At 36.2% G+C, this 24,685-nt stretch overlaps 2 protein-coding genes across 2 annotated transcripts in view; one reads left to right on the top strand and one right to left on the bottom strand.

Annotated features, from left to right (window-relative positions):
• The window catches only part of LOC110458751 (RNA-binding protein cabeza-like), a 37,976-nt gene extending 36,898 nt beyond the window's left edge, over positions 1-1,078 (bottom strand). Inside the window, exon 1 of the mRNA XM_021510639.1 lies at positions 1,032-1,078. The gene's annotated coding sequence lies outside the window, so the exon portion shown is untranslated. The remainder of the gene's footprint in view (positions 1-1,031) is intronic.
• LOC110458752 (ras-related protein Rab-27A-like) overlaps positions 1,077-24,685 on the top strand; it is a 33,352-nt gene continuing 9,743 nt past the window's right edge. The window contains exons 1-2 of the mRNA XM_021510640.1: positions 1,077-1,211; positions 18,991-19,183. The gene's annotated coding sequence lies outside the window, so the exon portion shown is untranslated. The remainder of the gene's footprint in view (positions 1,212-18,990; positions 19,184-24,685) is intronic.

Genomic DNA, 24,685 nt, shown 5'->3' with positions numbered 1-24,685 from the left:
TAAACGTTTCAACGAGTTCTGTTATGTAAGCCATAGGTACTTCGTTTAACTCGATCCCCCTCCCACTTCCGAAATCTGGAGGAAAGATAATTGCATAACCTTTCTTCAAAATGGGAGAGGGACACTAAATAAAACTTTTCATAGTTTACAAACGTCGTGAAATAAGTTTTAGCAGGTTAAATTACTCAAATATTGTTGTGAATAATAATGCGAGTTTTATTGTTTTATTAGCTCGATATATGCATGGCTTCATTTGCTTTTAGTCGAGATACTGAGTGTCGCCAAAGTTATCTCGCTAAGTCGACCGTTGTCATGCATGCTTGACGGTTCGGTGAAGTATATACTCGCCATCATTCTATTGTGATGTTAGGATGTACAGTAGTAATAATCAAATTGACAAGTATTGATTTATCAAGTTTANACCCACCCACACCAACCCCACCCACACCAACCCCACCCACAATTAAAATAAAAAAATCAATTGAAAGAGCGTCATTTAAGCCAAATTACTGGAATATAGCATGCATATTTTTTCATTCAGTGAATGCATTGCAACTTTTTAACAAATCTGACCATGTGTTAGTCTTGCTGTACTTTTTTTCTATACAACATAAAGAGTTGGTAGAGAGAACACTATTTAGTACATGTATTATTATTATGATCACTATATCGAAACTTTATATAGATCAGAGACGTATATATTACAATATGTGTATTATAATACGTCTCTGTATAGATTGATTTGAAAAACAAAGAGTATTTTCTATGTAATTTTGTCTAGTTTGACCATTTTTTGGTATTCTTAATTAAAACCATCCTAGATTTGTGCAGGTTCCAGATATAATAAGTTCGGACTTATTGCTAAAGCGGCGTGGGATGCATGCTTGAGAGGGACATACATGCAAGATGACTTAAGATATAAGTATTGCTGGCGTTCAAAATTAATTTGCATGAATATCTAAATTTACTTTATTATCATTACTGTCTACTTTCGTTTTTAAAATTGAAAGTGGATTTAGCGCCAAATTTACCTTGTCACGTGATTTACTTTTTCGGCCAATCGAAAGTGTGTGTTTTCCAATATGGTGGTTGCATGAACCTCACAGCTACGACGACGAAAGCAAATGTGACAGTTGGAATTTTTGTGCTCGTGGATTATTTCTGAACATTGACAATTTCTGACGGAACTGACATCTGGTGACAAGAACTAGGTAAGTAAATACGGGCGTTGCACGTGCAGTTTCTGGACAGGTGAGACACATTTGGCGACGATCCGGGCCGCTAAAAAGTGTCCGAGTGACACAATATTGTCACCACCGGGTCGGTGACAGTGTTCGTTCGGTAGAAGTTGAACCGATAATTTGCTTTCTGCCAAATGTCATTTCTTTTAGAATGACAATGCAACGTCAGGAATGTTTTATGCAATATAATGTTTTGCCTGCGTTGTTTTTACTCTGCCGTATCAGTATTGCCGTCTGCTTTGAATCCCCACAGGTTGTTTTCTATAAATAGCAGACTTGTCAGCCACTTATGGGCGGTTGACGCCGATATTTGCTGGATGAAACTTTAACAGACTGCTAGAAAAACTGACTTACGTCATGTTTTGTTTTGGTATAAATCCCAATATATTTTAAACGATACCACATACGATTTAATATTGAATGTTGCAAGCTTCATATGTAGAGACTGGACGAGTTAGACTTAGAGACAACATGATAGAACTTTTTGGAATTATGCTTCAGTAGCTATAGAGAGTTAAAGTGGATGAAATGGGTATCTGCGGTATCAAATAGTGATTCTTTGCAGACCCGGAATCATACATTGTATTAACTTTAAAGGTTAATAATACCTCAGCATGAATGATATCAAATATATGTCAAGATGGGCGATCGAAAGTACTGGCGAGATTTAGTCTTCATGCAGTGTTTTGTTTTATATATAAATTTATATAGTCCGACCACATGTATCATATGAGGAATCGACCGCTCAGGCAAGATTAGGTTGCTATGGCATGGAGAAATATATACTCAATGGTGTTTTGGAAACGGAAACAAAAAATGTTTTTTTTTTTATTTCTTTTTTTGTAATTTATATTTTATAAAATACATGCAAACACTTCTTTACAAATATAAAAACCAAAACAATACATTATTGAAGCTCACATTTTCTTCTTGGTAATTTATTTGCCATAACTTTTATTCTAAGGTGGCACGATATATATCTTTGTGCACCTGCTTTGTAAATAAGTTCTTGCCCTAATTATCCCGATCCCTGTATAAACAGGATTTTTTTCTCTTGTGTGTTTTGCATTATAAGACAATTTTGTTTTGCACTTTATAATTGAAAAAGATGAGGATATTTTTTCTGATATTTTCTATTGATTTCCAGCATGCTATTCTGTATTGTTTAACCCCAGCATCTCCAGTACCCTTTTGCACACTTGTCAAATCATAGCTTTGGATATGCTTCTACTGTAGTCTATAAAACCCTAAAATTGGTGTGTTTTTTGCCTCAAAAATGTTTTGTTGTACTATATATATATATATATATATATATTTGTTAAGGATTTTTTAAAGATTTAAGGACATCCTAAATATATTTAACTCTTGAAAGCTATAAAATATACTTCAAAACCTGGGGACTGTAACACTGACAATTTTCGGAGTCAGTTTGCACTAATATAGATATATTTACTAGTGTAGCGGAACTGGACTCACAGTCGATCGTCGGCGACCAGATAGCTTGATTGGTAGAGCATCCGTCTAGATTTCGGAGGTTCCCAGGTTTGAACCCTGGTCTGGCCATGCATTTTTCCTCTCCTGTTACATTTGGCTCCGTACGTTGGGCTTGTGTGTCTGCGGAGTCAAAGACTTTATTAAAAGAGAGAGGAATGTAGCGGAACTGAACTGGGTCGATTGTCAGCAACCCAGATAGCTCAATTGGTAGAGCATCCGTCCAGAGTTCGGAGGGTCCTGGGTTCAAACCCCGGTCTGGCCGTGCTTTTTTCCTCTCCTGTTACACTAGCTAGTATGAATCAAATGTAACATTATATTGCATCAATATCGGATTCCAATTTTGCTGATTATAATTATATGTATACAGCATACTGGCAAGTTGCCAACCCTACTATTTAGGAGGGAGACTCCCTATTTTGGACTCTTGATTTTAGGGTTTTTCAATCAGTGAATTTACTTAAATGGTTCATTTATTCTAAGATATACAGATTTCATCTGAAATAACATCTCAAACTATGTCATTTTAACCCTTTCACCCCTGTTTAACTTTAGTAGACTATATATACCAATGCATTGATCTGGATGAGTCCATTATGGTCCACAGTGGTGAAAGGGTTAAAAGGGTTAGAAGGTTAAATTTTGTCTCTAGGGGTGTACACACATACTTTGTTGATACTTAATTTTGAGCCTGTAGAATCTCCCCCCATGGACATTTCAAAAAGTTGGGAAGTATATGTGAAAGAGACACTTGTTAGGTATACTATCACTGGTGACAAATAATTATAAGTGAAATAATTAACTCTACAAATATTTGGCAGGAAATGGGATATGTTTTTTGTTTATTGCCAATTGAGAAAACCTTTCGAGAGATACTACCACTGGTGACAAGTAATTATAAGTGAGTCAACTAGATACAAATTGAGATAAACTGCAGCAGGATTTTAGCAGCAACAGATTCAATCCCTGCTGTATTTATACAGCAGGATTTTAGCAGAAACAGATACAATCCCTTCTGTATTTATACAGCAGTATTTTAGCAGCAACAGATTCAATCCCTGCTGTATTTATACAGCAGCATTTCAGCAGTTTTGGCAGGAAATGGGATGTATTTCTTTTGTTAATTGCCATTTGAGAAAACCTTTTGAGAAATTCAGAAATATAGTCTATTTTCAATTATACAGAAACAGAATACAGATACAGATACAGAAGCTTTATTTTACGTCGAATATTATAAACATACAACATAAGCTACGAAGAGCTTGTATTTCGACAAAAGATCTAAAACAACAGGTATCAAAAGCTACGCTATTGATATAATCTACTGTAGTACATGTACATATTATACATGTATACCCTATATATATACGTGTGCTATAGTTTAATGTTACTTCCTACTGTTATTTTTATGTACATGTTTATATATGTGGATGTAGAGTATTTCACGCATGGGCAACTTGCCTGAACAGCAGAATTTAAATTCTGATAACATATTCTCATCTGAAAATTAGATTTAGCTATATTGTATATATATATATATAGATGTTATTTTTATGTACATGTTTATATATGTGGATGTAGAGTATTTCACGCATGGACAACTTGCCTGAACAGCAGAATTTAAATTCGGATAACATATTCTCATCTGAAAATTAGATTTAGCTATATTATATAGATGTATCGGGTCATTGGTATGCTAAAGGAATGTGAAATATACATGTGTATATAAAGATTCTAGTATGTTAGAAATTTAGAAATTAAATCAGATATATATACGGTATACAATTTAGTGTGAATTTATGGTCTGCAGTATAATAGACTAGACTGACTATAAATATTATTTGGAATTTAGCATAGACATTTCACAGACAAAACACATTTACAGACCAATTCGCTGACTGATATGTCAATATCTTACAGAAGCTGTGATCTATTTTGTTATATTTGGGAGTTTCCCATCCCAACATCCATGTAAAAAACTTTTTAATCCTTCCACTCCTATACATGTAACGTTAGTAGACTCTACCAATACCATACATTGATATGGATATGAGTCCATCATGGTCTACAGTGGTGAAAGGGTTAAGTTGTTGTAGTTAACCCTTTCACCCTTATGTAACGTTAGTAGGCTCTACCATACATTGATAATGGATATGAGTCCATCATGGTCTACAGTGGTTAAAGGGTTAAGTTGTTGTAGTTAACCCTTTCCCCCCTATGTAACGTTAGTAGACTCTACCATACATTGATAATGGATATGAGTCCATCATAGTCTACAGTGGTGAAAGGGTTAAGTTGTTGAAGTTAAGTGTCACTGTTTTCAATTTTTCTCATTTTGTCGGACTTTTATAATAATAATAATGATAATATACAATATTTAATATAGCGCCCTATCTAGCTAACGTACACCACTCTTAAGCGCTTTACAGTACATGGATATACAATTAATAAAATTAGCATATGTACATGAATCAATACAATTTTGAGGAATTCGCAGGAGAGCCTTTATCAGGCGCTAACTACTGGTCCTATGCCACCTGGCTAATATCTCCCTATGTGTGTATGCCTGCGTGTGTTCTGGAGATGTATTGTGTTTTGTTTGTAGTGGAACCGTGCTTTCAACGGTATCATTTATAGTGCCACCTGACACTTGAATGCTCTTGGCTACAGCATGCACAGATACCGCAACATCTACACCTTACCATTTTATACTCCACAAGGGTTGTTGGAGTTGTGTGGACAGAAGAAAAACACTATCTCTGAATATTTCATGCATTAGACGACATCAGGGATCGAACTCTGGACGCCTGCGTGGAAGGCCGCAGTATTAACCATTCAACCAATCTGCCCTAGTGGCGGTCTATAGCTACATAGTAGGCTGGGCATTAATGCTCACATACAATTTTTCATTTTATTTATTTTTGTCTACAAGGTTTTCAGTACTTACAATTGGTATAACAATAAAAAGTGAGAGTCAGTTGTAAGCACTGAGTGGTCTGAAATTGACATTGATTGTGTAGATCTTCATCTACAGTATGTGTGTGTGGGTGTCACTGAGCTTAAAGTACAGTAGTTTCTGACACAATAGTTTCAAAGTGAAAGTCACCTTAACATTCTTAGGCAATTGTTTGTGGTCAGTGATGTGTGAAGTTTGATAGTATATATGTGTACAACAGATCTAGATCTGTCAATGGAATCTGTTGAGGCACCGGGTATTAGTCCCCACTGAGCACAATGCAAGCATTTAAAGGCTGGTTTTCTTTTTACACGATTTCCTGTATACCTCGTACATGTATACCCCCCTTGTACATGTATACACCCCTTCCCCCTTGTACATGAGGATGTGTGATATATACCACCAATCCTTCTAAGTTGATTCCCCACAAATTCCCAAGTTGATGTCCCCTCAAGCTTTCTGAGTGTATGACTCCAAGCCGCCTGAAGTTCTGAGTTGATGTCCAACACTTTCTGAGCTAATGTGATATGCCCAGTTCAAGCCTTCTAAGTTCTGAGGTGATGTCCAACACTTTCTGAGCTAATGTGATCTGCCCAGTTCAAGCCTTCTAAGTTCTGAGGTGATCTCCAACACTTTCTGAGCTAATGTGATTTGCCCAGTTCAAGCCTCCTAAGTTCTGAGTTGATGTCCAACACTTTCTGAGCTAATGTGATATTCCCAGTTCAAGCCTTTTAAGTTCTGAGTTGATGTCCAACACTTTCTGAACTAATGTGATATGCCCAGTTCAAGCCTTCTAAGTTCTGAGTTGATGTCCCAAACTTTCTGAGATAATGTCCTCAAAACCATCTCAGTGGATGCCCTCCAACCTTCTGAGTTCTGAGTTGATGTCCTCACCTTCTGAGTTGATGCCTCTCCAGGCCTTCTATATTCTCCCCAAAAATATGTCTCAATTTTAAAAACAATAGAAGGTTATATAATTAATGAACTCATGGGCTGAAATTACATTGAGGAGAGCAACAGCTAAGGCCACTGAGCTATCTATATTATAAAGCTTTGATTTAAGCTATCGTTATATCGTGATACATGTATACCCTGCCACAGAGGGAGATCTGAATTCAGACTTTTTTCACCGTTAGACACTCGCTGTAAAAGCTTAAATATAAATATATCAGGGGGCTTTATCTGACAGTCTGTACAGTACACATACAATTAAAGACTCATCCGAGTCTGCCTGCACGTCCCAGACAAGCAAAACGAGTTTAAAGTTGTCACACCTTCGTGACTAGTGATTTTCACTGCTTTCAGTCGGAGCCCTCCAACACTGTTAATCCTCCTTTCTGGACTAGTACTAAATGTATTCTTTTATTAGATTTGAGAAGATCCCCTTTCTGTAGTGTAATCTTTTGTACAATTGTATGACATATAAATATATCTGACAAATTAAGACACTAAAAAGGCTTAAAAGGATTCAAATAAAAAATGGTGTGTCCCTTTGCAAAATGTACATTTTACAACAAGCCCAAAGAACATTAATTCATACACTGTATTTACATGTATATATACATGTTTGCTTAGAATTTAATTATAAGGGTTTTACCTAAAAGAATTAGGAACCTGTGATATCTGTACTGTTTATTGATAAATTTTCCCTCATAAAATCCCTTCTCTGTATACGTATCTTTGCTTGAAAATTTACAGATATATAAAAATGACCTGTGTGAATTAGAACACATTTTTTTTTCATTTACATAATCATTAACAGTACTTAGATATTTTTAACTTATATATATACAGTGTAACAGTGATTTTTCATTCTCAAGCAAAGGTACTTACCTGGTAAATTATATTTACCAGTCTTCTTTAAATTTATGAAAAATATCTCAAATTTCTAAAAGTTCTGGAAATTATCATTGTTGGAATTACATCTATTATTTTGTTATTGCATTGATGTTAATTTTCAGACAAACCATGACACCCCCGGCCCATTAACATTTTTTTTTAAAGTAAATTAAACCCTTTCACCACTGTAGACCATAATGGATTCATCTACAATGTAGATCAATTAATGGTAGAGTCTACTAAAGTGACATAGGGGTGATAGGGTTAAAGGCACAATATGTATGTTTCCATATAATCATAATCAAATCACAAAGCTAAAATACTGTTATTTAGCTGAGGATATATTACGTTACGAAATCACTCGCTCAGGATTAATATATATATATACAACAGTTGTGTATTAGCTGATGATATATGTACATTACGAAACCTCTGGCGTGGGTTTCATTCATATACAACAGTTGTGTTTTAGCTGAGGATGTATTACTTTTCGAAATCACTGGCACAGGATTCATGCAACAATTGTGCTCCAAGTTGAATGATACTCTTGGCAATTTGGCCTTCCACGTTAATCGCTAATGTTGGGTAAATGACTCTTGTTATATCAATTAGTGTAGGCATGCTGGAGCAATGATAATGATGAGGGGAGTAATAACCTACCAACATGCTGATGGCGTGGTATTTATGAGCTTCAATATTGGGCTGGAGATTTAAATGGTAGACTATCACTGTTGCCTCAACTATACACAATTACGATTATAAACTTAAGCTTCAGCCCCTCTTTTTGTGGATTCGCTCACATATATATATACTGAAGACATTCACACCATTGATCTTTATAAATGTTTGATAAAATGTTAGGTGTTTGATATTGTCCATAATTGTGACGTCATTGATAACACAAGAAAAGGAGGTTCATCAACAATTGTTGATTGGTTATTTTATTTATCCAAGTCGGATTTGCCAAATTTGAAATTGTATAAAGATACAAGGTTTATCGAGTATATTTTTAAGATTTGAAAATTGACGAATTCATGACAACTTAGTTACATAAAAAAAGAGGCACCTAATCTCTATCTCCCCCAATATTGATCAGGGATGAGTATAAGTGAAGCAAAACTGTTTGTCAGATGATTTTAAATTTAACTCGCCCCAGGTTGAACATATTTGAATGAACATGTATTAAAAAAATGAGGAAATTTTCTAGCTGCAGGGACATACAGTACATGTACATTTCTTCTTAGGAAAATTCAAAAAGTGCCCCCNCCCCCCCCAAAAAATAAAATAAAATAAAGGCAAGGTATTCTAGGACGCAGAGCTTGTGACTGAAGGGTTGCGGGTTCGAGTCACGATACGGCACTGTATTGTATCTTTGAACAAATTATACTTTACTCCGCTTGTTCCAGTCTACTCAGCTGTAAATGAGTACGTGGTTGGGCATGCAGTGCTAGAATTGTAGAATGCAAGCTGTGAGCGCTGAAATGGCAGCACCGGCTGTAGAGCTCTCCGCGTCTTAAAAGCATTACCTCGTCATTTGTGTTAGGTCTACAGCACGACAGAATTCTACAACAATTTCCGAGCATTATAACCAAGCAAGTTGTTCAATTTTCTGTCTTTATGTGAATTTGTGCCACTATCTCAATATTATGTAGCGTCGATACATAGCCAAAGGACAAACCATTAACTAAACAGCTAGGGAATTCCCAAGTGGGTTAAATATAGATCTATACACTCTTTGAATGCCCAGGGAATTCCCAAGTCAGTTAAATATAGATTTATACAATCTTTGAATGCCCAGGGAATTCCCGAGTGAGGTAATTATATATATATATATACTATCTGTGGAACAGCTTCCCCCTTGTCATGATATGTGGTGTTATAATCAGAAGATGGATATCCCTGGTGTAAGTCGAACAGGATAGTATTTCCTTGGTACTTCTTCCAGCCAAAAACTCAGACATCAATTAAATGTATGATAACAAATGTACGAATGAATGAAGAAATGAATGAATGAATGAATAGCAAATTTTGCTTCATCAATCACGTATTGACTCTAGTGAGGGGCTTAAGGGCCCAATGGCATTCATGTGCGCACGTGCTGTCCTGCAATTCTAGCCAGCTAGCGTTAAATTTGCCTGAAGTCATGAAAGTCATTATACTGATCAGAGACACACAGAAATGTCAGAACAGAATTCCTGGACGCTTACAGCTCCTGACATGAAACAGAACGCTCAGTATGTATATTACAAAATGACTTTGCACACTGTGACATTACATAGGATTTCCTGCCAGCTCCTACCAGTAATGTGCGTAATAGTTTGTGATAAATGAAAAAGGACAAAGTAAATTTGTTTGGGGCTTAATATGGCTTCAACTCTGATTACCAAAAAGTGGACGTTGCCATGACGATGGGAATTATTCAGCCCTGAGTTGGAAATGCATTTCTGTATATATATAGAACTGCGAGCCTATGGGACTTAATATTTCTGTTCTCAGATTTTATTAGAATCTGATGTTTGTATGATAACAAAATAATGTCTTCTAGTCTTTAACTTCTTCACCCCTGAAATTTCAAAGTGAACTATTCCAACCTTTGAATTGGAAGAGTTCAAATGTGACTTCAGGGGTGAACGAGTTAAACTTTTTTTTAAACATTGATATTTAAAACTATCATAATTAACATAAATCGGCTAGGGCTTCATCATAGTTTAATATGGATGTAACCGATTTAATTACGTTCATACCGACATGAAAATTACAAAAATGTCATTCAATCCATATATTTACTTTTTTACTAAAGAACAATTGTTTATTTTATTTATTTGTTCTTAAATAATGAATTTATTAACTGCGTTTTGTATTTTATATGCGTCGTCCTTTAAACGACATTGGCGGAACAGCCTAATTTAAATAAATTGGCACCAATATTAGACCTTAGTCATTTGATTGTTTGAGGCAGGGGCATTCTCCATGTTATCCGAAGCGAAGCGACAAGACTCCATCTCATTGAACAATGTTAATTAGACCATCATAAGTAAACCATGTGTTACGTCACGAGAGTTTTTGCTTTCATACTCAAATGAAATGCATTTTTCGCTGGCAATGTTCATATATAGTGTAAATGAAGGATATTCATTTTACATTAACCCTTTCACCACTGTAGACCATAATGGATTCATCCAGATCAATGCATGGAAGAGTTTACTAAAGTTACATAGGGGTGAAAAGGTTAATATGCATGTGTCCAAATCAGGTTACTCAAGCTTCAGGTATAGAGGGAATATTTCCTTTCTCGCTCACATCTACAGTGGAACATTAGACTCGGGGAAAGTCTTGGGTTGCTGGTTTGTTTGGTCCCCAGCGAAGGCAGATGCTGTTTTTACTTTAATCTTATTGTGTTGTTGTTCCGATTTATCAAGTGAATTGATGATTAATTGTTTTACCTCCGACTTTCTATGAACGATCTTGATTTGACTAAATTACGAAAACTTTCAAGAATTAAAGAGATTAAGAGCAGACTTGAAAACTGATTCACCCCAATGAAGACACATTTGAACTCTTCCAATTCAAAGGTTGGAATAATTCATTATGAAATTTCAGGGGTGAAAATTTTCGGAATGTGAGGGTCATCTCGTAACTACAGGGGTTATTTCAAAACCTGTTCTTGTAAAAGTCCTGGGGATCATCTCAAAACCATTTTTCCAAAGTCTTTGATTATCTTAGAACCTTTTTAAGAAATGTCTCAAGCAATCGCCGTTGCATCAGGTCCAAAGACTTTGCTTGTAATTGGTAAATATACTGGAATTGACAAAGTCGAGGAGGAAATGATTTGAGGAAAGCATCAATGTAATTACGAGATGGTCATTAGCTGTTACAGGATGTTCGCACAGCACTATACAAATATTTTGTTCTTGTCACTCGGGATCAATACTGCCTTGAGACAAGGTGTTGGTTTGGCCTGCAGACAGCACGTCTGGGATTTCATGTCATGTAGGAAGATGATGCTGAACAGTAGTTTATAGTCCAGGGATGTATTGGGGTCAGGAAAACAAATTATAAATAAAAAGTGTCAACATATTACAATAATTGACAAGGAAGAGAAAATGATCAGATCAGAAGAGACACCGAAACAAAAGGAAAGGCATCATTAACTCACTTACCCCTAAAATTTCATAATGAACTATTCCAACATTTGAATTGGAAGGGTTCAAACCTGTCTTCAGGGATGAATAAGTTAATGTTCAAACAAGGTGATTCAGACATATGGAAACATCATTGTGCTTCATACGGGCCATTTTTTGTTTGAATTTGCAATTAGAAAGTGACGTTAGAGGAGTTTTATGCTAAACGTTCTATTTAATTTAATGGGGCCTGACTGTACTTGGCAGTTATTTTAGATATGTAATGTATATTACCTATATATAGATATGTAATGTATATTACCTATATATATATATATATGTAATGTATATAACCTATATATAGATATATGTAATGTATATTACCTATATATAGATATGTAATGTATATTACCTATATATAGATATGTAATGTATATATATATATATGTAATGTATATTACCTATATATAGATATGTAATGTATATTACCTATATACACCATTAGTGTGAGAGGTCTTTATGCTCATATTGCTCACACATGATTTATTGTATGTTGTGGAATAGAGTTTGTTACATTATGTCAGAAATTATATTTTCACTGGAACTTTGTTCATATCCTTTGAAACATTTTTAATTTTCTTCCAAACTCACAGTGTTTGTTTAAGTCTACAAAGCATTGTTCACTTATATTTCATTTCCTCCAAAACATTATAACTTTTTCCCAGACTTGAAATTGTCAATTCCTTCAAAAGGGGGGGGGGGAAGGGGTGTCTTAGTTTGGGAGGAAACCGGAGTACCCGGAGAAAACCCAATGGTTAGCTTAATGGTAATTTAATTGCAGTTTTGTAAAACTGAGCAGCCTTTCATTTTGTCATTTTCTGACCTCTGAGGATTAGCTTCCACATTATTTTGTGGATTTATTGCCGATCCTGTCGACGTCGTCCATTGTTACATTATGTCTGTCTGATGCTCACTGATATTGATACTCGCTAGTTTCTGTGTTGAGAGTATTAGCAGCTGTAAACCTCAAATCAATATTGATCACATTGCCTATATGGCTTCAGGGAAGTGTATTGTGCAAGGTATCTATAGAAAATGGAGTCCAGCACCGGAGATTTGGTCAAAACTCAGTTTATTTTATTATCAAATGTTTAGCCCACCATCATCAGAATGTGGCTTCAAATTCTCTATTTGTGTTTAGTCTGTTGTCCATTGCATTTTTTGGTCAACACAAAAAAAATCCCTAATAAAATCTTCTCAAGAAGTCCTGGAAAAATCTTCTCAAATTTCATATTGGGTTCCCTTGGTTCATAGCTAGTTGAGCATGTTTAATTTTGAGACTGCTTATGATCACAAACAGACAAGATGACTGCAAGGTTGCATCTTGGATTTTAACTTTCAAGTGTCCCTGTACCACTGTCAACAAATTTAACTGTGTATTGGAAACTGTTTTATTCCAGCAAGACTATGAAGCTTTGATAAACCATTGATGAAAAGAAAATCCTTGCCTTACAGGACTTGCTGAAACCAACGTGTAGTTACAGTAACATTTGTTCTGGCAGTATACTGTACTAATGGTTATATAATGCCCAGGGATCCTTATGCTGAAGGAACAGTATATTAGGTAACCTTGCCGAGGTATAGCAGAGAATTAAATAAAACATGATGATGGATATACAAATCAAACTTAGATCATAAAACAGCAACACTCATCAGGGGAAATGATGTGTTAATATATATGGATACAGATCGAATTTAAAAAAAAAAGAAAAAAATTGGGGGTGGGGGGTTTGGGGGGAATTCTTCTGATTAATAATATTTAAATGAGAATAGGTCACAGTGTTAAACAAAATACTTTGGAGGGTGAATCTCTGTTATAAAATACATGTGTTACAATAATGTTTTGATTTATACACATGTCATTAAGACTTAAATAAAGGCTTCGCATCACAAAGCTTAAAGAGAAACATGTATTGATTTGTAATACAGCGGACTGTGCATGTATATATACGTATCACTGATGACAGAGAAGATGTCTACATGTCGACAGCTGTCACAGTAAGTCAACCACATCTTGTTTACACCATAACAAAGCTTTGTGATCAACAAATAATTATTGTTATCGCTATTACACGCCAACTCTCCCTATTTAGGAGGGTCCGACTTAATTTTAATATTTCCGTCCAGTGAATTTGCTAAATGTTTCCTTCATTCATAAATCTGTAACATTATTTATCTGAAAGATCAAATCAAAATATGTTATTCTAAATTTCGCAATGGTTGGGAAATATTTATTCACTTTAGGAATAGGAATGTGTTACATTATTAGGAGGCTTAAAAAATATTGAATTGTGATACTTTCCATTTTTTTTTTATAATTTCAACTTTAAGGGCATATATGATGTCATTTATGAGCACAATACCATTAAAATGATTTGATTACAATACATAATGACTTTTTTGGTCAGTTAGTAATAGAGAGAGAAGAATTAGAAGATATATTTCAAGACAAGATTTATTATTTTAGTTTAGTTTATTAGTAGCTGTACAGCATGAAATTATAGTTTTGTTTTTGATGTGGTGACTCTGTAATAATAATATTTTAATAATTCTATTCACGATCTCCTGTAGACACAGAGGTGAAATTTTAATAATTCTATTCACGATCTCCTGTAGACACAGAGGTGAAACATTTCTCTGTCATAGCTCATAGACGTATTCATGGTTCCTTTCATAACAAGTTTAGAATTTTTATCAAATTTACCAGACATTTTCTAGCTTAAATTTCATGTATAGTCGTCGAGATGATCTTTTGCTTAATAAAGAAAGGTTTTCAAAGTGCATGATCATTTACTGTAGAATTTTATACTACATTTTCCAGTAAATCAATTTAAGCTGTGTCACAAGATGTTTATTTTTAATTAGAGTTCAACACTGACAGCACTAATATATAGGTCAATTGATGTACATGTCTATATAAACAATATTTCTGGATTTTGTCAATATTTTTTTCTGTATCAAAGACATTCCCGTCCTCAACTGGTATACTGGCTATGAGCCAATTTCCCAGTGCATCAAATATTTTTCAAGACAGCATTTCTGTATTTTCTCTATACTTTCGATGTTTTTCAATATTTCTCGGATGATTTCTCTATTTTCTCAATACCTCTCCAATGGACATAAATCCTCTATTTTTCACCACTTTGTGAAAGCTAAGGCGCAAACAAAATTTAATTCCTGAATAAGCAATAATTCCTGAATAAGCAAACAATTGTTTTCTGATGCCTATATATATATATAATCTAGACCAGTTTTTGACATGGAAATGGTGATTCTGTTTGGCTAGCTTAGCTGTAAGGCAATATATCAAGGATGCTGGACTATTAGGAGATGTAAAGTGGTATTTGATTAAATTATTTAACCCTGTCACCCCTATGTAACTTTAGTAGACTCTACCATGCATTGATCTGGATGAGTCCATTATGGTCTACAGTGGTGAAAGGGTTAACCTGATGATTAATCTGTTAAGATACATTTCCTCTGCTTGTTTTTTCCAGCAATCATCTGATCCTCAGATCAGTCCCAGTTGACATTGAGCTGGTCTTGGCGATTGTGTTTGTACCCAATTTTGCTGGTAGAGCCACAGTGGGGTTTTAACTCATTCACCCCTGAAAGTACATTTGAACTCTTCCAATTCAAAGGTTGGAATAGTTCATTATGAAATTTCAGGGGTGAACAAATTAACAGACTGTGTAGAAAACACTCAATTTAAGGGTCCAAAATCGGGAGTCTCCTTCCTAAATTATAGGGAGAGGTAGCAAGTATGTGAACATTGTAAAAATAGAAGATTGCTTGAAGTAATCACATATACATACAGTATATGTTACCTTGTACTTTTGTATGGGACGGAGTAAGTTTGGTAGCAGCTGTGTGTGTTGAAGTCACTAGGATGCACCTGTAGCTTTTTACCTGTGTCTACCTGTAGTGTATACCTGTATAAGTGTTACCTGTACATGTGATGTTAGGGCTGCACACCTGTGACAGTATGTACATTGACAGGTGGGATGTTTACTATACCTGTTACATATTTGTGTGTAGGTATTTGTAGACGCCTACGTAAATACAGTGACACACACACTTAGTAGTGGTACATTGCAGTCATTCTGGTTGATAGGATATTGCTTGTGGTATTTCTGAACTGAAATGTACAATATTAGTGATTATTGATCTCAGTAAATAGCTATCATAAAATTAATAGTTACTTTTCTACACTGTATGGTGGCCATGCATGCATACATGAGGCCACCCACCAATGAGCCTGTGTATATTGAAACATATCACAAAATGTGTTCTAATGATTTTAAATAAAGTCAAACTTCCATTTAAATCAAACATCAAAGATTTGGAATTCTCGTTGTGTTGAACTAAATGGCAAACTCACGTTGTTTTCTCTTGTATAACACTGTAACATTCTATTAATGAATCCAACTTGTATGAGTCAAATTTCTAGCTGTTATGAAAACATTGAAGTTGCAATTTTTAAGTCGAAATAAAAATAAAATGATCTGTACAATGTAATGAAAACATAAGCTTATATATAATTATGTCAAAGAAATGGTATGTGGCAAAAACTGGCCACTCTTGTTTATGTTTTCGATACAGTACATGCTGTTCTAAACTGAGGTAAATAAGCTTTCAATTTCTCTTACTGTCATCGTAATCTCTTTATACTCACGAACATCTCTTAATACTCACGAACATCTCTTAATACTCATGAATGTCTTAATACTCATGAATGTCTTAATACAACAGAACACAGTACTCGTAGTTTAATGGAATATCTGTTATTCCTACAGAACATCCCTTGATATAACAAAACAGGTTTTCATATCATCAAAAAGTTGTAATGATTAAGAGTAAATTGAGTAGCATAAGAGAAATCTATTTCCTTTAAAGTGCTATATATTATGTATTGTACCATTATGCGACCGCGGGATTCTTTTGATGTTCTTCAAATTTTCAAACTTAATTAAGCCTCTCAGCTAGTGTTTGTCCCCAACTCATGCAGCAGTCATCACCACAGATTACCGATTTTAATCATTTTAGAGTCTAGGAAAAAATTGTATTGCCAAAAAATGTCGCCAAATCTGAAAAAGTGTGGCCTGATTTGGCAACTTGGCGATCGTTAATCGAGCCCTGTATATATTCAAAAGGTGGTGCAAGCTGAGACTTCAATTTTGCCACAACATAAGGGGTGCAGCTGGAGAGCGAAAGTGAGCGTTACAAATAACTTTGAGAGTATATCGAGGATGGTCAGCACCAAGTGCACAAGGAGTTACTGATAAGGGAGATATTGTTGACAGTCATCATTAACCTCAGCTGTTGTGAATGACTATCTTCACATCCAAATAATTCCCTAGGTCCACTGCTTATGATATTGTTATCAATATTTCAACATTAATTCTATACCAATATACTGATTAAATTCATTAATTAAATTGATTTTATCAAACTTTTGAATAATTAATGATGTAGATTGTAATCAATATTAGTTTCTGGGTAAAGATTGATATGAAATAAATATCTCATTTTCATGGGTACAGAAATTCTAGAATTATTAATTATCGTTGTTGTATGTGTCTGTAACTAAATTACTTTATTTCACTTTACTTCAGAACATGAAAAATACATTTTTTTTGCTTAATTTAAAATGACAACCGGAATTTATTCATATGCTAATTTACTAATTAAGATCATGCTATTTATTTCAATTATAATCAGTATAGGTATATAGAGTGCATGATAAAATGAATTTACCAACATCATCAGTGTTAATTCCCAAAAACTCCCAAACGAGGTATTTCACCGTCAAAACATTTGGTTTTGTATTCACATCTTTCTACGACTGTACTACCAATGTATTCACATGCACCTTATAAGTTCCTGGGTATTAGAATCTTGAAATCTGTTAATTATATAAATATAGCTCTCTAAATTCAAACTTTGTATATATGTATGAGGAACAATTGTACTGATCATTAAATAACAGGTAACAAAGTGAGACAGGCCTAGTGAGCATCTTGTTAACTCGTTAGTATGTTATATACCCAGACACATTATAAATAGGGGGCCGCGGTGACCAAGTGATCAAAGGCGCCTGACATTTTTGCTACCAGACTAGCCCTCCACCACGACACTGGGTCGCGGGTTCGAGGCCTTCGTGGCCATTAAGGGCAGTCGCCAGGTACTGGCTGTAGGTTGCATTTGGTAGTAATTTCACAGGGAACTCCAGCTTTCCTCCACCACCAAAACCTGGCATGTCCTTAAATGACCATAGCTGTTAATAGGACGTAAAACTCAAACAAAACCAAGCCAAACATTATAGATAAATAATAAAAAAGCTGTTTTTTTATCTTTTATTTAGCATCATGAGCCGAGGTACTTGTGCAGACTGTATGGTAATGCATTTGAGCCTAAATGCAGTTCACAGACACTAAGGCAGTGACACAACTGTTAAATCAATCCGCACAGATCTATTCATCAAATCATCTCACGTTTCCCACTTCCTGCATTTCCGTACTTCAGACTGGAAACGTATACGTACCTGTCCACATGATTAGGATCATTCCAATGGGCTGATCAGGCAGGGACACAAAGATGTCTGTTTCTGTTACTGTGGATAAGGCTTGGCAAAAAATAATAAGAGTGTCTCGTCTTGTAGTCACTAGACTGGCTACCAGCCCCTTAGTTTTTTGTGACGCCTGCAACGCGAGGCGACAAAGGTATTACTTTGTCAACATCGTCGATTGTGTTGTCTGAAACAAGGTCTCCGTGTGATAACCTCAGTTCCCTTGGGTTCATTAAACTCATACTTGGTACACATATTGCATACCAATATAGCTCAGAAAATGTTGCATTTCAGAAGTTTATGTGCATTATTTGTGGAGTTATGCCCCTTTTATTGCCAAATAACTTTTTTTGTTTTTAATCAATTCCTTTAAAATTTTGTATGGTAATGCTAGAATCAATAATGTTCAACACATATTACAGGTTTTATTGTCGAGTATACCAAAAGCACTGAGCAGGCGACACATCCAATCCTGTGGAATTGTTGTATGAAGAATTTCCTGGCTGCATTTGACTTCTAACAAGTTATCTGCCCTTAGTTTAGAACTTGGAATCAGGAGAACCCCTGATCAGTGACATTAACTTAATTGTTTATAATATTTATTACTTGTAATCAAGTAGCTATAATGTGGCTGTTAGTAGCAATAAAGACACACACAATACCTTACATTGGCCTGATTCAAAGCTAATTCAGGACATGTATCGTTTTGTTAAGGTAATTTCCATGTAGACGGTCGCGGAGGTCCCAGACGTATCCGTGGATCTTGAGGAAGAAGACCAGACGGTCACGGACACGAGCCTCTCCCTGTAGGTGTTGATTAGAAACTGGGATTAAATCTGTCCTAAGAATCCTGAGGAATCTTGTTCAGATCTGACGACAGGAACAAAAGATATTGAACAGTGGCCTGGTAAGTGTGTATATTATTTCTAAACTTGTAATTAGAACTTGGAATTTCAAATATAAATAATTTTCCCAAAGTAGATGACTCGTGGTTGATCCAAGGAAATGGTCAGATTAGACAAGATGTCGGTATTATTGGATAGTTTTGATGGAAAAGGTTAGATTGGACAGTGTGTTGGTATAAATGGTTTTATTTGGTACTTTTGATGAGAAAGGTCAGATAAGACAGTGTCAGTATATTAAGGTTTTATTTGGTACTTTCGATGAGAAAGGTCAGCTAAGACAGTGTCAGTATATTAAGGTTTTATTTGGTACTTTTGATGAGAAATGTTAGATAAAACAACGAAGGTGTCGGTATACATAGGTTTTATTTGCTACTCACTGTATTATTTATTTGAGCTGAGAGAGAATGGAAAATAAGAATATTGATGGAATAAATAAAAAAGTTCCCTTTCTTGAAATAATTTTATATAAAATCGATATAAAATTGAGATGAAAAACATGTCTAATATTTGATTGAGTATAGGCAACAGAAACCATAAATGAATATTAATGGAATGGATAAATGAAATGTTGACTATTTCATATAAAATAGAGAAGCTAATAATACACCTTATAATATTTACTGATGGAGTACAGACATCAAAAACGATGAATATTAACGGAATGCTGTCACCTTTATACCTTGTCGGTGTGGAGTTACAGTAACAGTTAGTTATCTGATCTCCGATGATTGTTTTTATGCTTTAAGTGTCGTCTGTATCACTTGTCAAAGCAATTTACATGCAGAAATATGCTTTGATGTGCGAGATTGGATGAGGATTACTGAGACCATAAGGCTGCTAGTGGATCTATAATGATGGGGAGATGTCTGGTCTCCCAGGTACGGCTCCATGTACAGTAGTGGATCTATGATGATGGGGAGATGTCTGGTCTCCCAGGTACGGCTCCATGTACAGTAGTGGATCTATGATGATGGGGAGATGTCTGGTCTCCCAGGTACGGCTCCATGTACAGTAGTGGATCTATGATGATGGGGAGATGTCTGGTCTCCCAGGTACGGCTCCATGTACAGTAGTGGATCTATGATGATGGGGAGATGTCTGGTCTCCCAGGTACGGCTCCATGTACAGTAGTGGATCTATGATGATGGGGAGATGTCTGGTCTCCCAGGTACGGCTCCATGTACAGTAGTGGATCTATGATGATGGGGAGATGTCTGGTCTCCCAGGTACGGCTCCATGTACAGTAGTGGATCTATGATGATGGGGAGATGTCTGGTCTCCCAGGTACGGCTCCATGTACAGTAGTGGATCTATGATGATGGGGAGATGTCTGGTCTCCCAGGTACGGCTCCATGTACAGTAGTGGATCTATGATGATGGGGAGATGTCTGGTCTCCCAGGTACGGCTCCATGTACAGTAGTGGATCTATGATGATGGGGAGATGTCTGGTCTCCCAGGTACGGCTCCATGTACAGTAGTGGATCTATGATGATGGGGAGATGTCTGGTCTCCCAGGTACGGCTCCATGTACAGTAGTGGATCTATGATGATGGGGAGATGTCTGGTCTCCCAGGTACGGCTCCATGTACAGTAGTGGATCTATGATGATGGGGAGATGTCTGGTCTCCCAGGTACGGCTCCATGTACAGTAGTGGATCTATGATGATGGGGAGATGTCTGGTCTCCCAGGTACGGCTCCATGTACAGTAGTGGATCTATGATGATGGGGAGATGTCTGGTCTCCCAGGTACAGCTCCATGTACAGTAGTGGATCTATGATGATGGGGAGATGTCTGGTCTCCCAGGTACGACTATATGTACAGTAGTGGATCTATGATGATGGGGAGATGTCTGGTCTCCCAGGTACGGCTCCATGTACAGTAAAACCAGGAGCTGATGAATATTCAACGCTTCGTGGTCCCGTCATCATTCTGCAGCAAAGATGTAAAACTTCAATCAATTAATTGATCAAACAATTGGTTTGCTTGAAATATCAAAAACTTAAATTTTCAACCTAAATGAATTTGAATTTTGTCCCTTAACCCTTTCACCCCTATGTAATTTTAGAAGACTCTGCCATGCATTGATATGGATGAGTTCATTATAGTCTACAGTGGTGAAAGGGTTAAATTGGAAGGGGACATTATCAGTGTTGACCATATTATACATAATTCATCCACCCGTTTATGATACATTATCTCATTCACCCCTGAAATTTCATGATGGACTACTCCAACCTTTGAATTGGAATGGTTCAAATGTGTCTTAAGGGGTGAATGAGTAAAGTCGTAAAATCCACATAAATTGATGTCGGCTCTCAAAGCACCTCAAATTGTTGCCATATTTCTGTGAATCTTCTGTAGCAGAGGTTTATTTCACCTTTGGAGAAAACCTGAACTTGGTTTTAGCAAGTTTTCTCCAAAGGCGAAGGTCATTGTTGCTATTAAACTGTCATCCTTCTATGGAGTCGTTTGTGTGTTGGTCAATCCCCAAGAAACTTCATGCGGAGTTTCAATATCGCAATAGCTGGAAAGAGTTTGGATTTCAGCACTGGTTTACACATCTCCCTTCTATGGAGGCACGGTAGTCTAGTGGTAGGTCGCCGGGCTTGTGACCGAAGGTTTGAGTCACGACACGTGACGGCACGGCACTGTGTATCTTTGAGCAAGACACTTCACTACGCTTGTTCCAGTCTACTCAGCTGTAAATGAGTACGTGGTTGGGCATAGTGCTAGAACTGTTGAATGCTAGCTGTTAGCGCCGAAATGGCAGCACTGGCTGTATGCTCCCCAGGGAGTTCAGAAAGGTATTGGTTGCATGCTTGCAAAGGCCCTATAACCACGGATAATAATTTGTGAACCGCTTTCAGACGACCTACAAACTTTAAAGGTTGTGATAAAGCGGTAATTATAAGAACCTCAAATTATTATTATTAGTAGTAATAGTAGAATATTCCAGTATCCACCTCGGATTCCTCCACCGAGACCTTCACCTACCATCACCTACAGGACGTTAGACTCCTTCGCCGAGACCTTCACCTACCATCACCTACATGACGTAAGACTCCTTCGCCGAGACCTTCACCTACCATCACCTACAGGACGTTAGACTCCTCCCCCGAGACCTTCACCTACCATAACCTACCATCACCTACAGGACGTTAGACTCCTTCGCCGAGACCTTCACCTACCATCACCTACAGGAGTTAGACTCCTTCGCCGAGACCTTCACCTACAATCACCTACAGGCGTTAGACTCCTTCGCCGAGAGCTTCACCTACCATCACCTACAGGACGTTAGACTCCTTCGCCGAGAATGGTGTTGGTTCTCCAACACTTTATTATTTTCTAGACTATCAGACAGTATATATGATAGTGTTTAACGTTTCTGTGATTATATGATCACCTGTCTATCTATATAACACACTCTCACTAACAATCTATATGACACACTCTCACTAACAATCTATATGACACTCTCACTCACAATCTATATGACACACTCTCACTAAAAATTTATATGACACACTCTCACTAACACTCTATATGACACACTCTCACTAACAATTTAGATGACACACTCTCACTAACAATCTATATGTAACACACTCTCACTAACAATCTATATTACACACTCTCACTAACAATTTATATGACACACTGTCACTAACAATCTATATGACACACTCTCACTAGCAATCTATATGACACATTCTCACTAACAATCTATATGACACACTATCACTATCAATCTATATGACACACTCTCACTAAAAATTTATATGACACACTCTCACTAACACTCTATATGACACACTCTCACTAACAATTTAGATGACACACTCTCACTAACAATCTATATGCCACACTCTCACTAACAATCTATATGACGCACTCTCACTATCAATCTATATGACACTCTCACTAACAAACTATATGACACACTCTCACTAACAATCTATATGACACAGTCTCTCTAACAATCTATATGACACTCTAACTAACAATCTATATGACACTCTCACTAACAATCTATATGACACACTCTCACTAACAATACATATGACAAACTCTCACTAACAATCTATATGACACACTCTCACTAACAATCTATATGTCACACTCTCACTAACAATCTATATGACACAGTCTCTCACTAACCATCTATATGACACACTCTCACTAACAATCTATATGACACACTCTCACTAACAATCTATATGACACTCTCACTAACAATCTATATGACTCACTCTCACTAGCAATCTATATGACACACTCTCACTAACAATCTATATGACACAGTCTCTCACTAACAATCTATATGACACACTCTCACTAGCAATCTATATGACACATTCTCACTAACAATCTATATGACAAACTCTCACTAACAATCTATATGACACACTCTCACTAACAATCTATATGACGCATTCTCACTAACAATCTATATGACACACTCTCACTAACAATCTATATGACACGCTCTCACTAACAATCTATATAACACACTCTCACTAACCATCTATATGACACATTCTCACTAACAATCTATATGACACACTCTCACTAACAATTTATATGACACACTCTCACTAACAATCTATATGACACACTCTCACTAACAATCTATAGGACAAACTCTCACTAACAATCTATATGACACACTCTCACTAACAATACATATGACACACTCTCACTAACAATCTATATGACACACTCTCACTAACAATCTATATGACACACTCTCACTAACAATCTATATGACACACTCTCACTAACAATCTATGACACACTCTCACTAACAATCTATATGACACAGTCTCTCATTAACAATCTATATGACAAACTCTCACTAACAATCTATATGACAAACTCTCACTAACAATCTATATGACACGCTCTCACTAACAATCTATATGACACTCTCACTAACAATCTATGACACACTCTCACTAACAATCTATATGACAGTCACTCTCACTAACCATCTATATGACACACTCTCACTAACAATCTATATGACACTCTCACTAACAATCTATATGACACACTCTCACTAACAATCCATATGACACACTCTCACTAACATGAAAGAACAAAGCTCTGTATAATTGATTTCATAGTGTTGTAAATCTGACAAATTGTTAGGAATTGAAATGCGAGCCGCAATCGGATTGATTTTTGTAGGTCTTTATTCAGGACCTGTCCACAACACGATACAGTACACTTCAGGCCAAACACCATTATATCTGTGTTTCTAGTATTGGTACTCAGCTTAGATAGACAGTACGCTTCAGGCCAAACACCATTATATCTGTGTTTCTAGTATTGGTACTCAGCTTAGATAGACAGTCAGTACGCTTCAGGCCAAACAACATCATATCTGTGTTTCTAGTATTACTCAGCTTAGATAGACGGTACACTTCAGGCCAAACAACATTATATCTGTGTTTCTAGTACTACTCAGCTTAGATAGACAGTACGCTTCAGGCCAAACA

This window comes from Mizuhopecten yessoensis, unplaced genomic scaffold (assembly GCF_002113885.1).
Source record: "Mizuhopecten yessoensis strain PY_sf001 unplaced genomic scaffold, ASM211388v2 scaffold9739, whole genome shotgun sequence".
NCBI classification, from domain to species: domain Eukaryota; kingdom Metazoa; phylum Mollusca; class Bivalvia; order Pectinida; family Pectinidae; genus Mizuhopecten; species Mizuhopecten yessoensis.
This window is presented reverse-complemented; position numbering and strand designations above follow the sequence as displayed.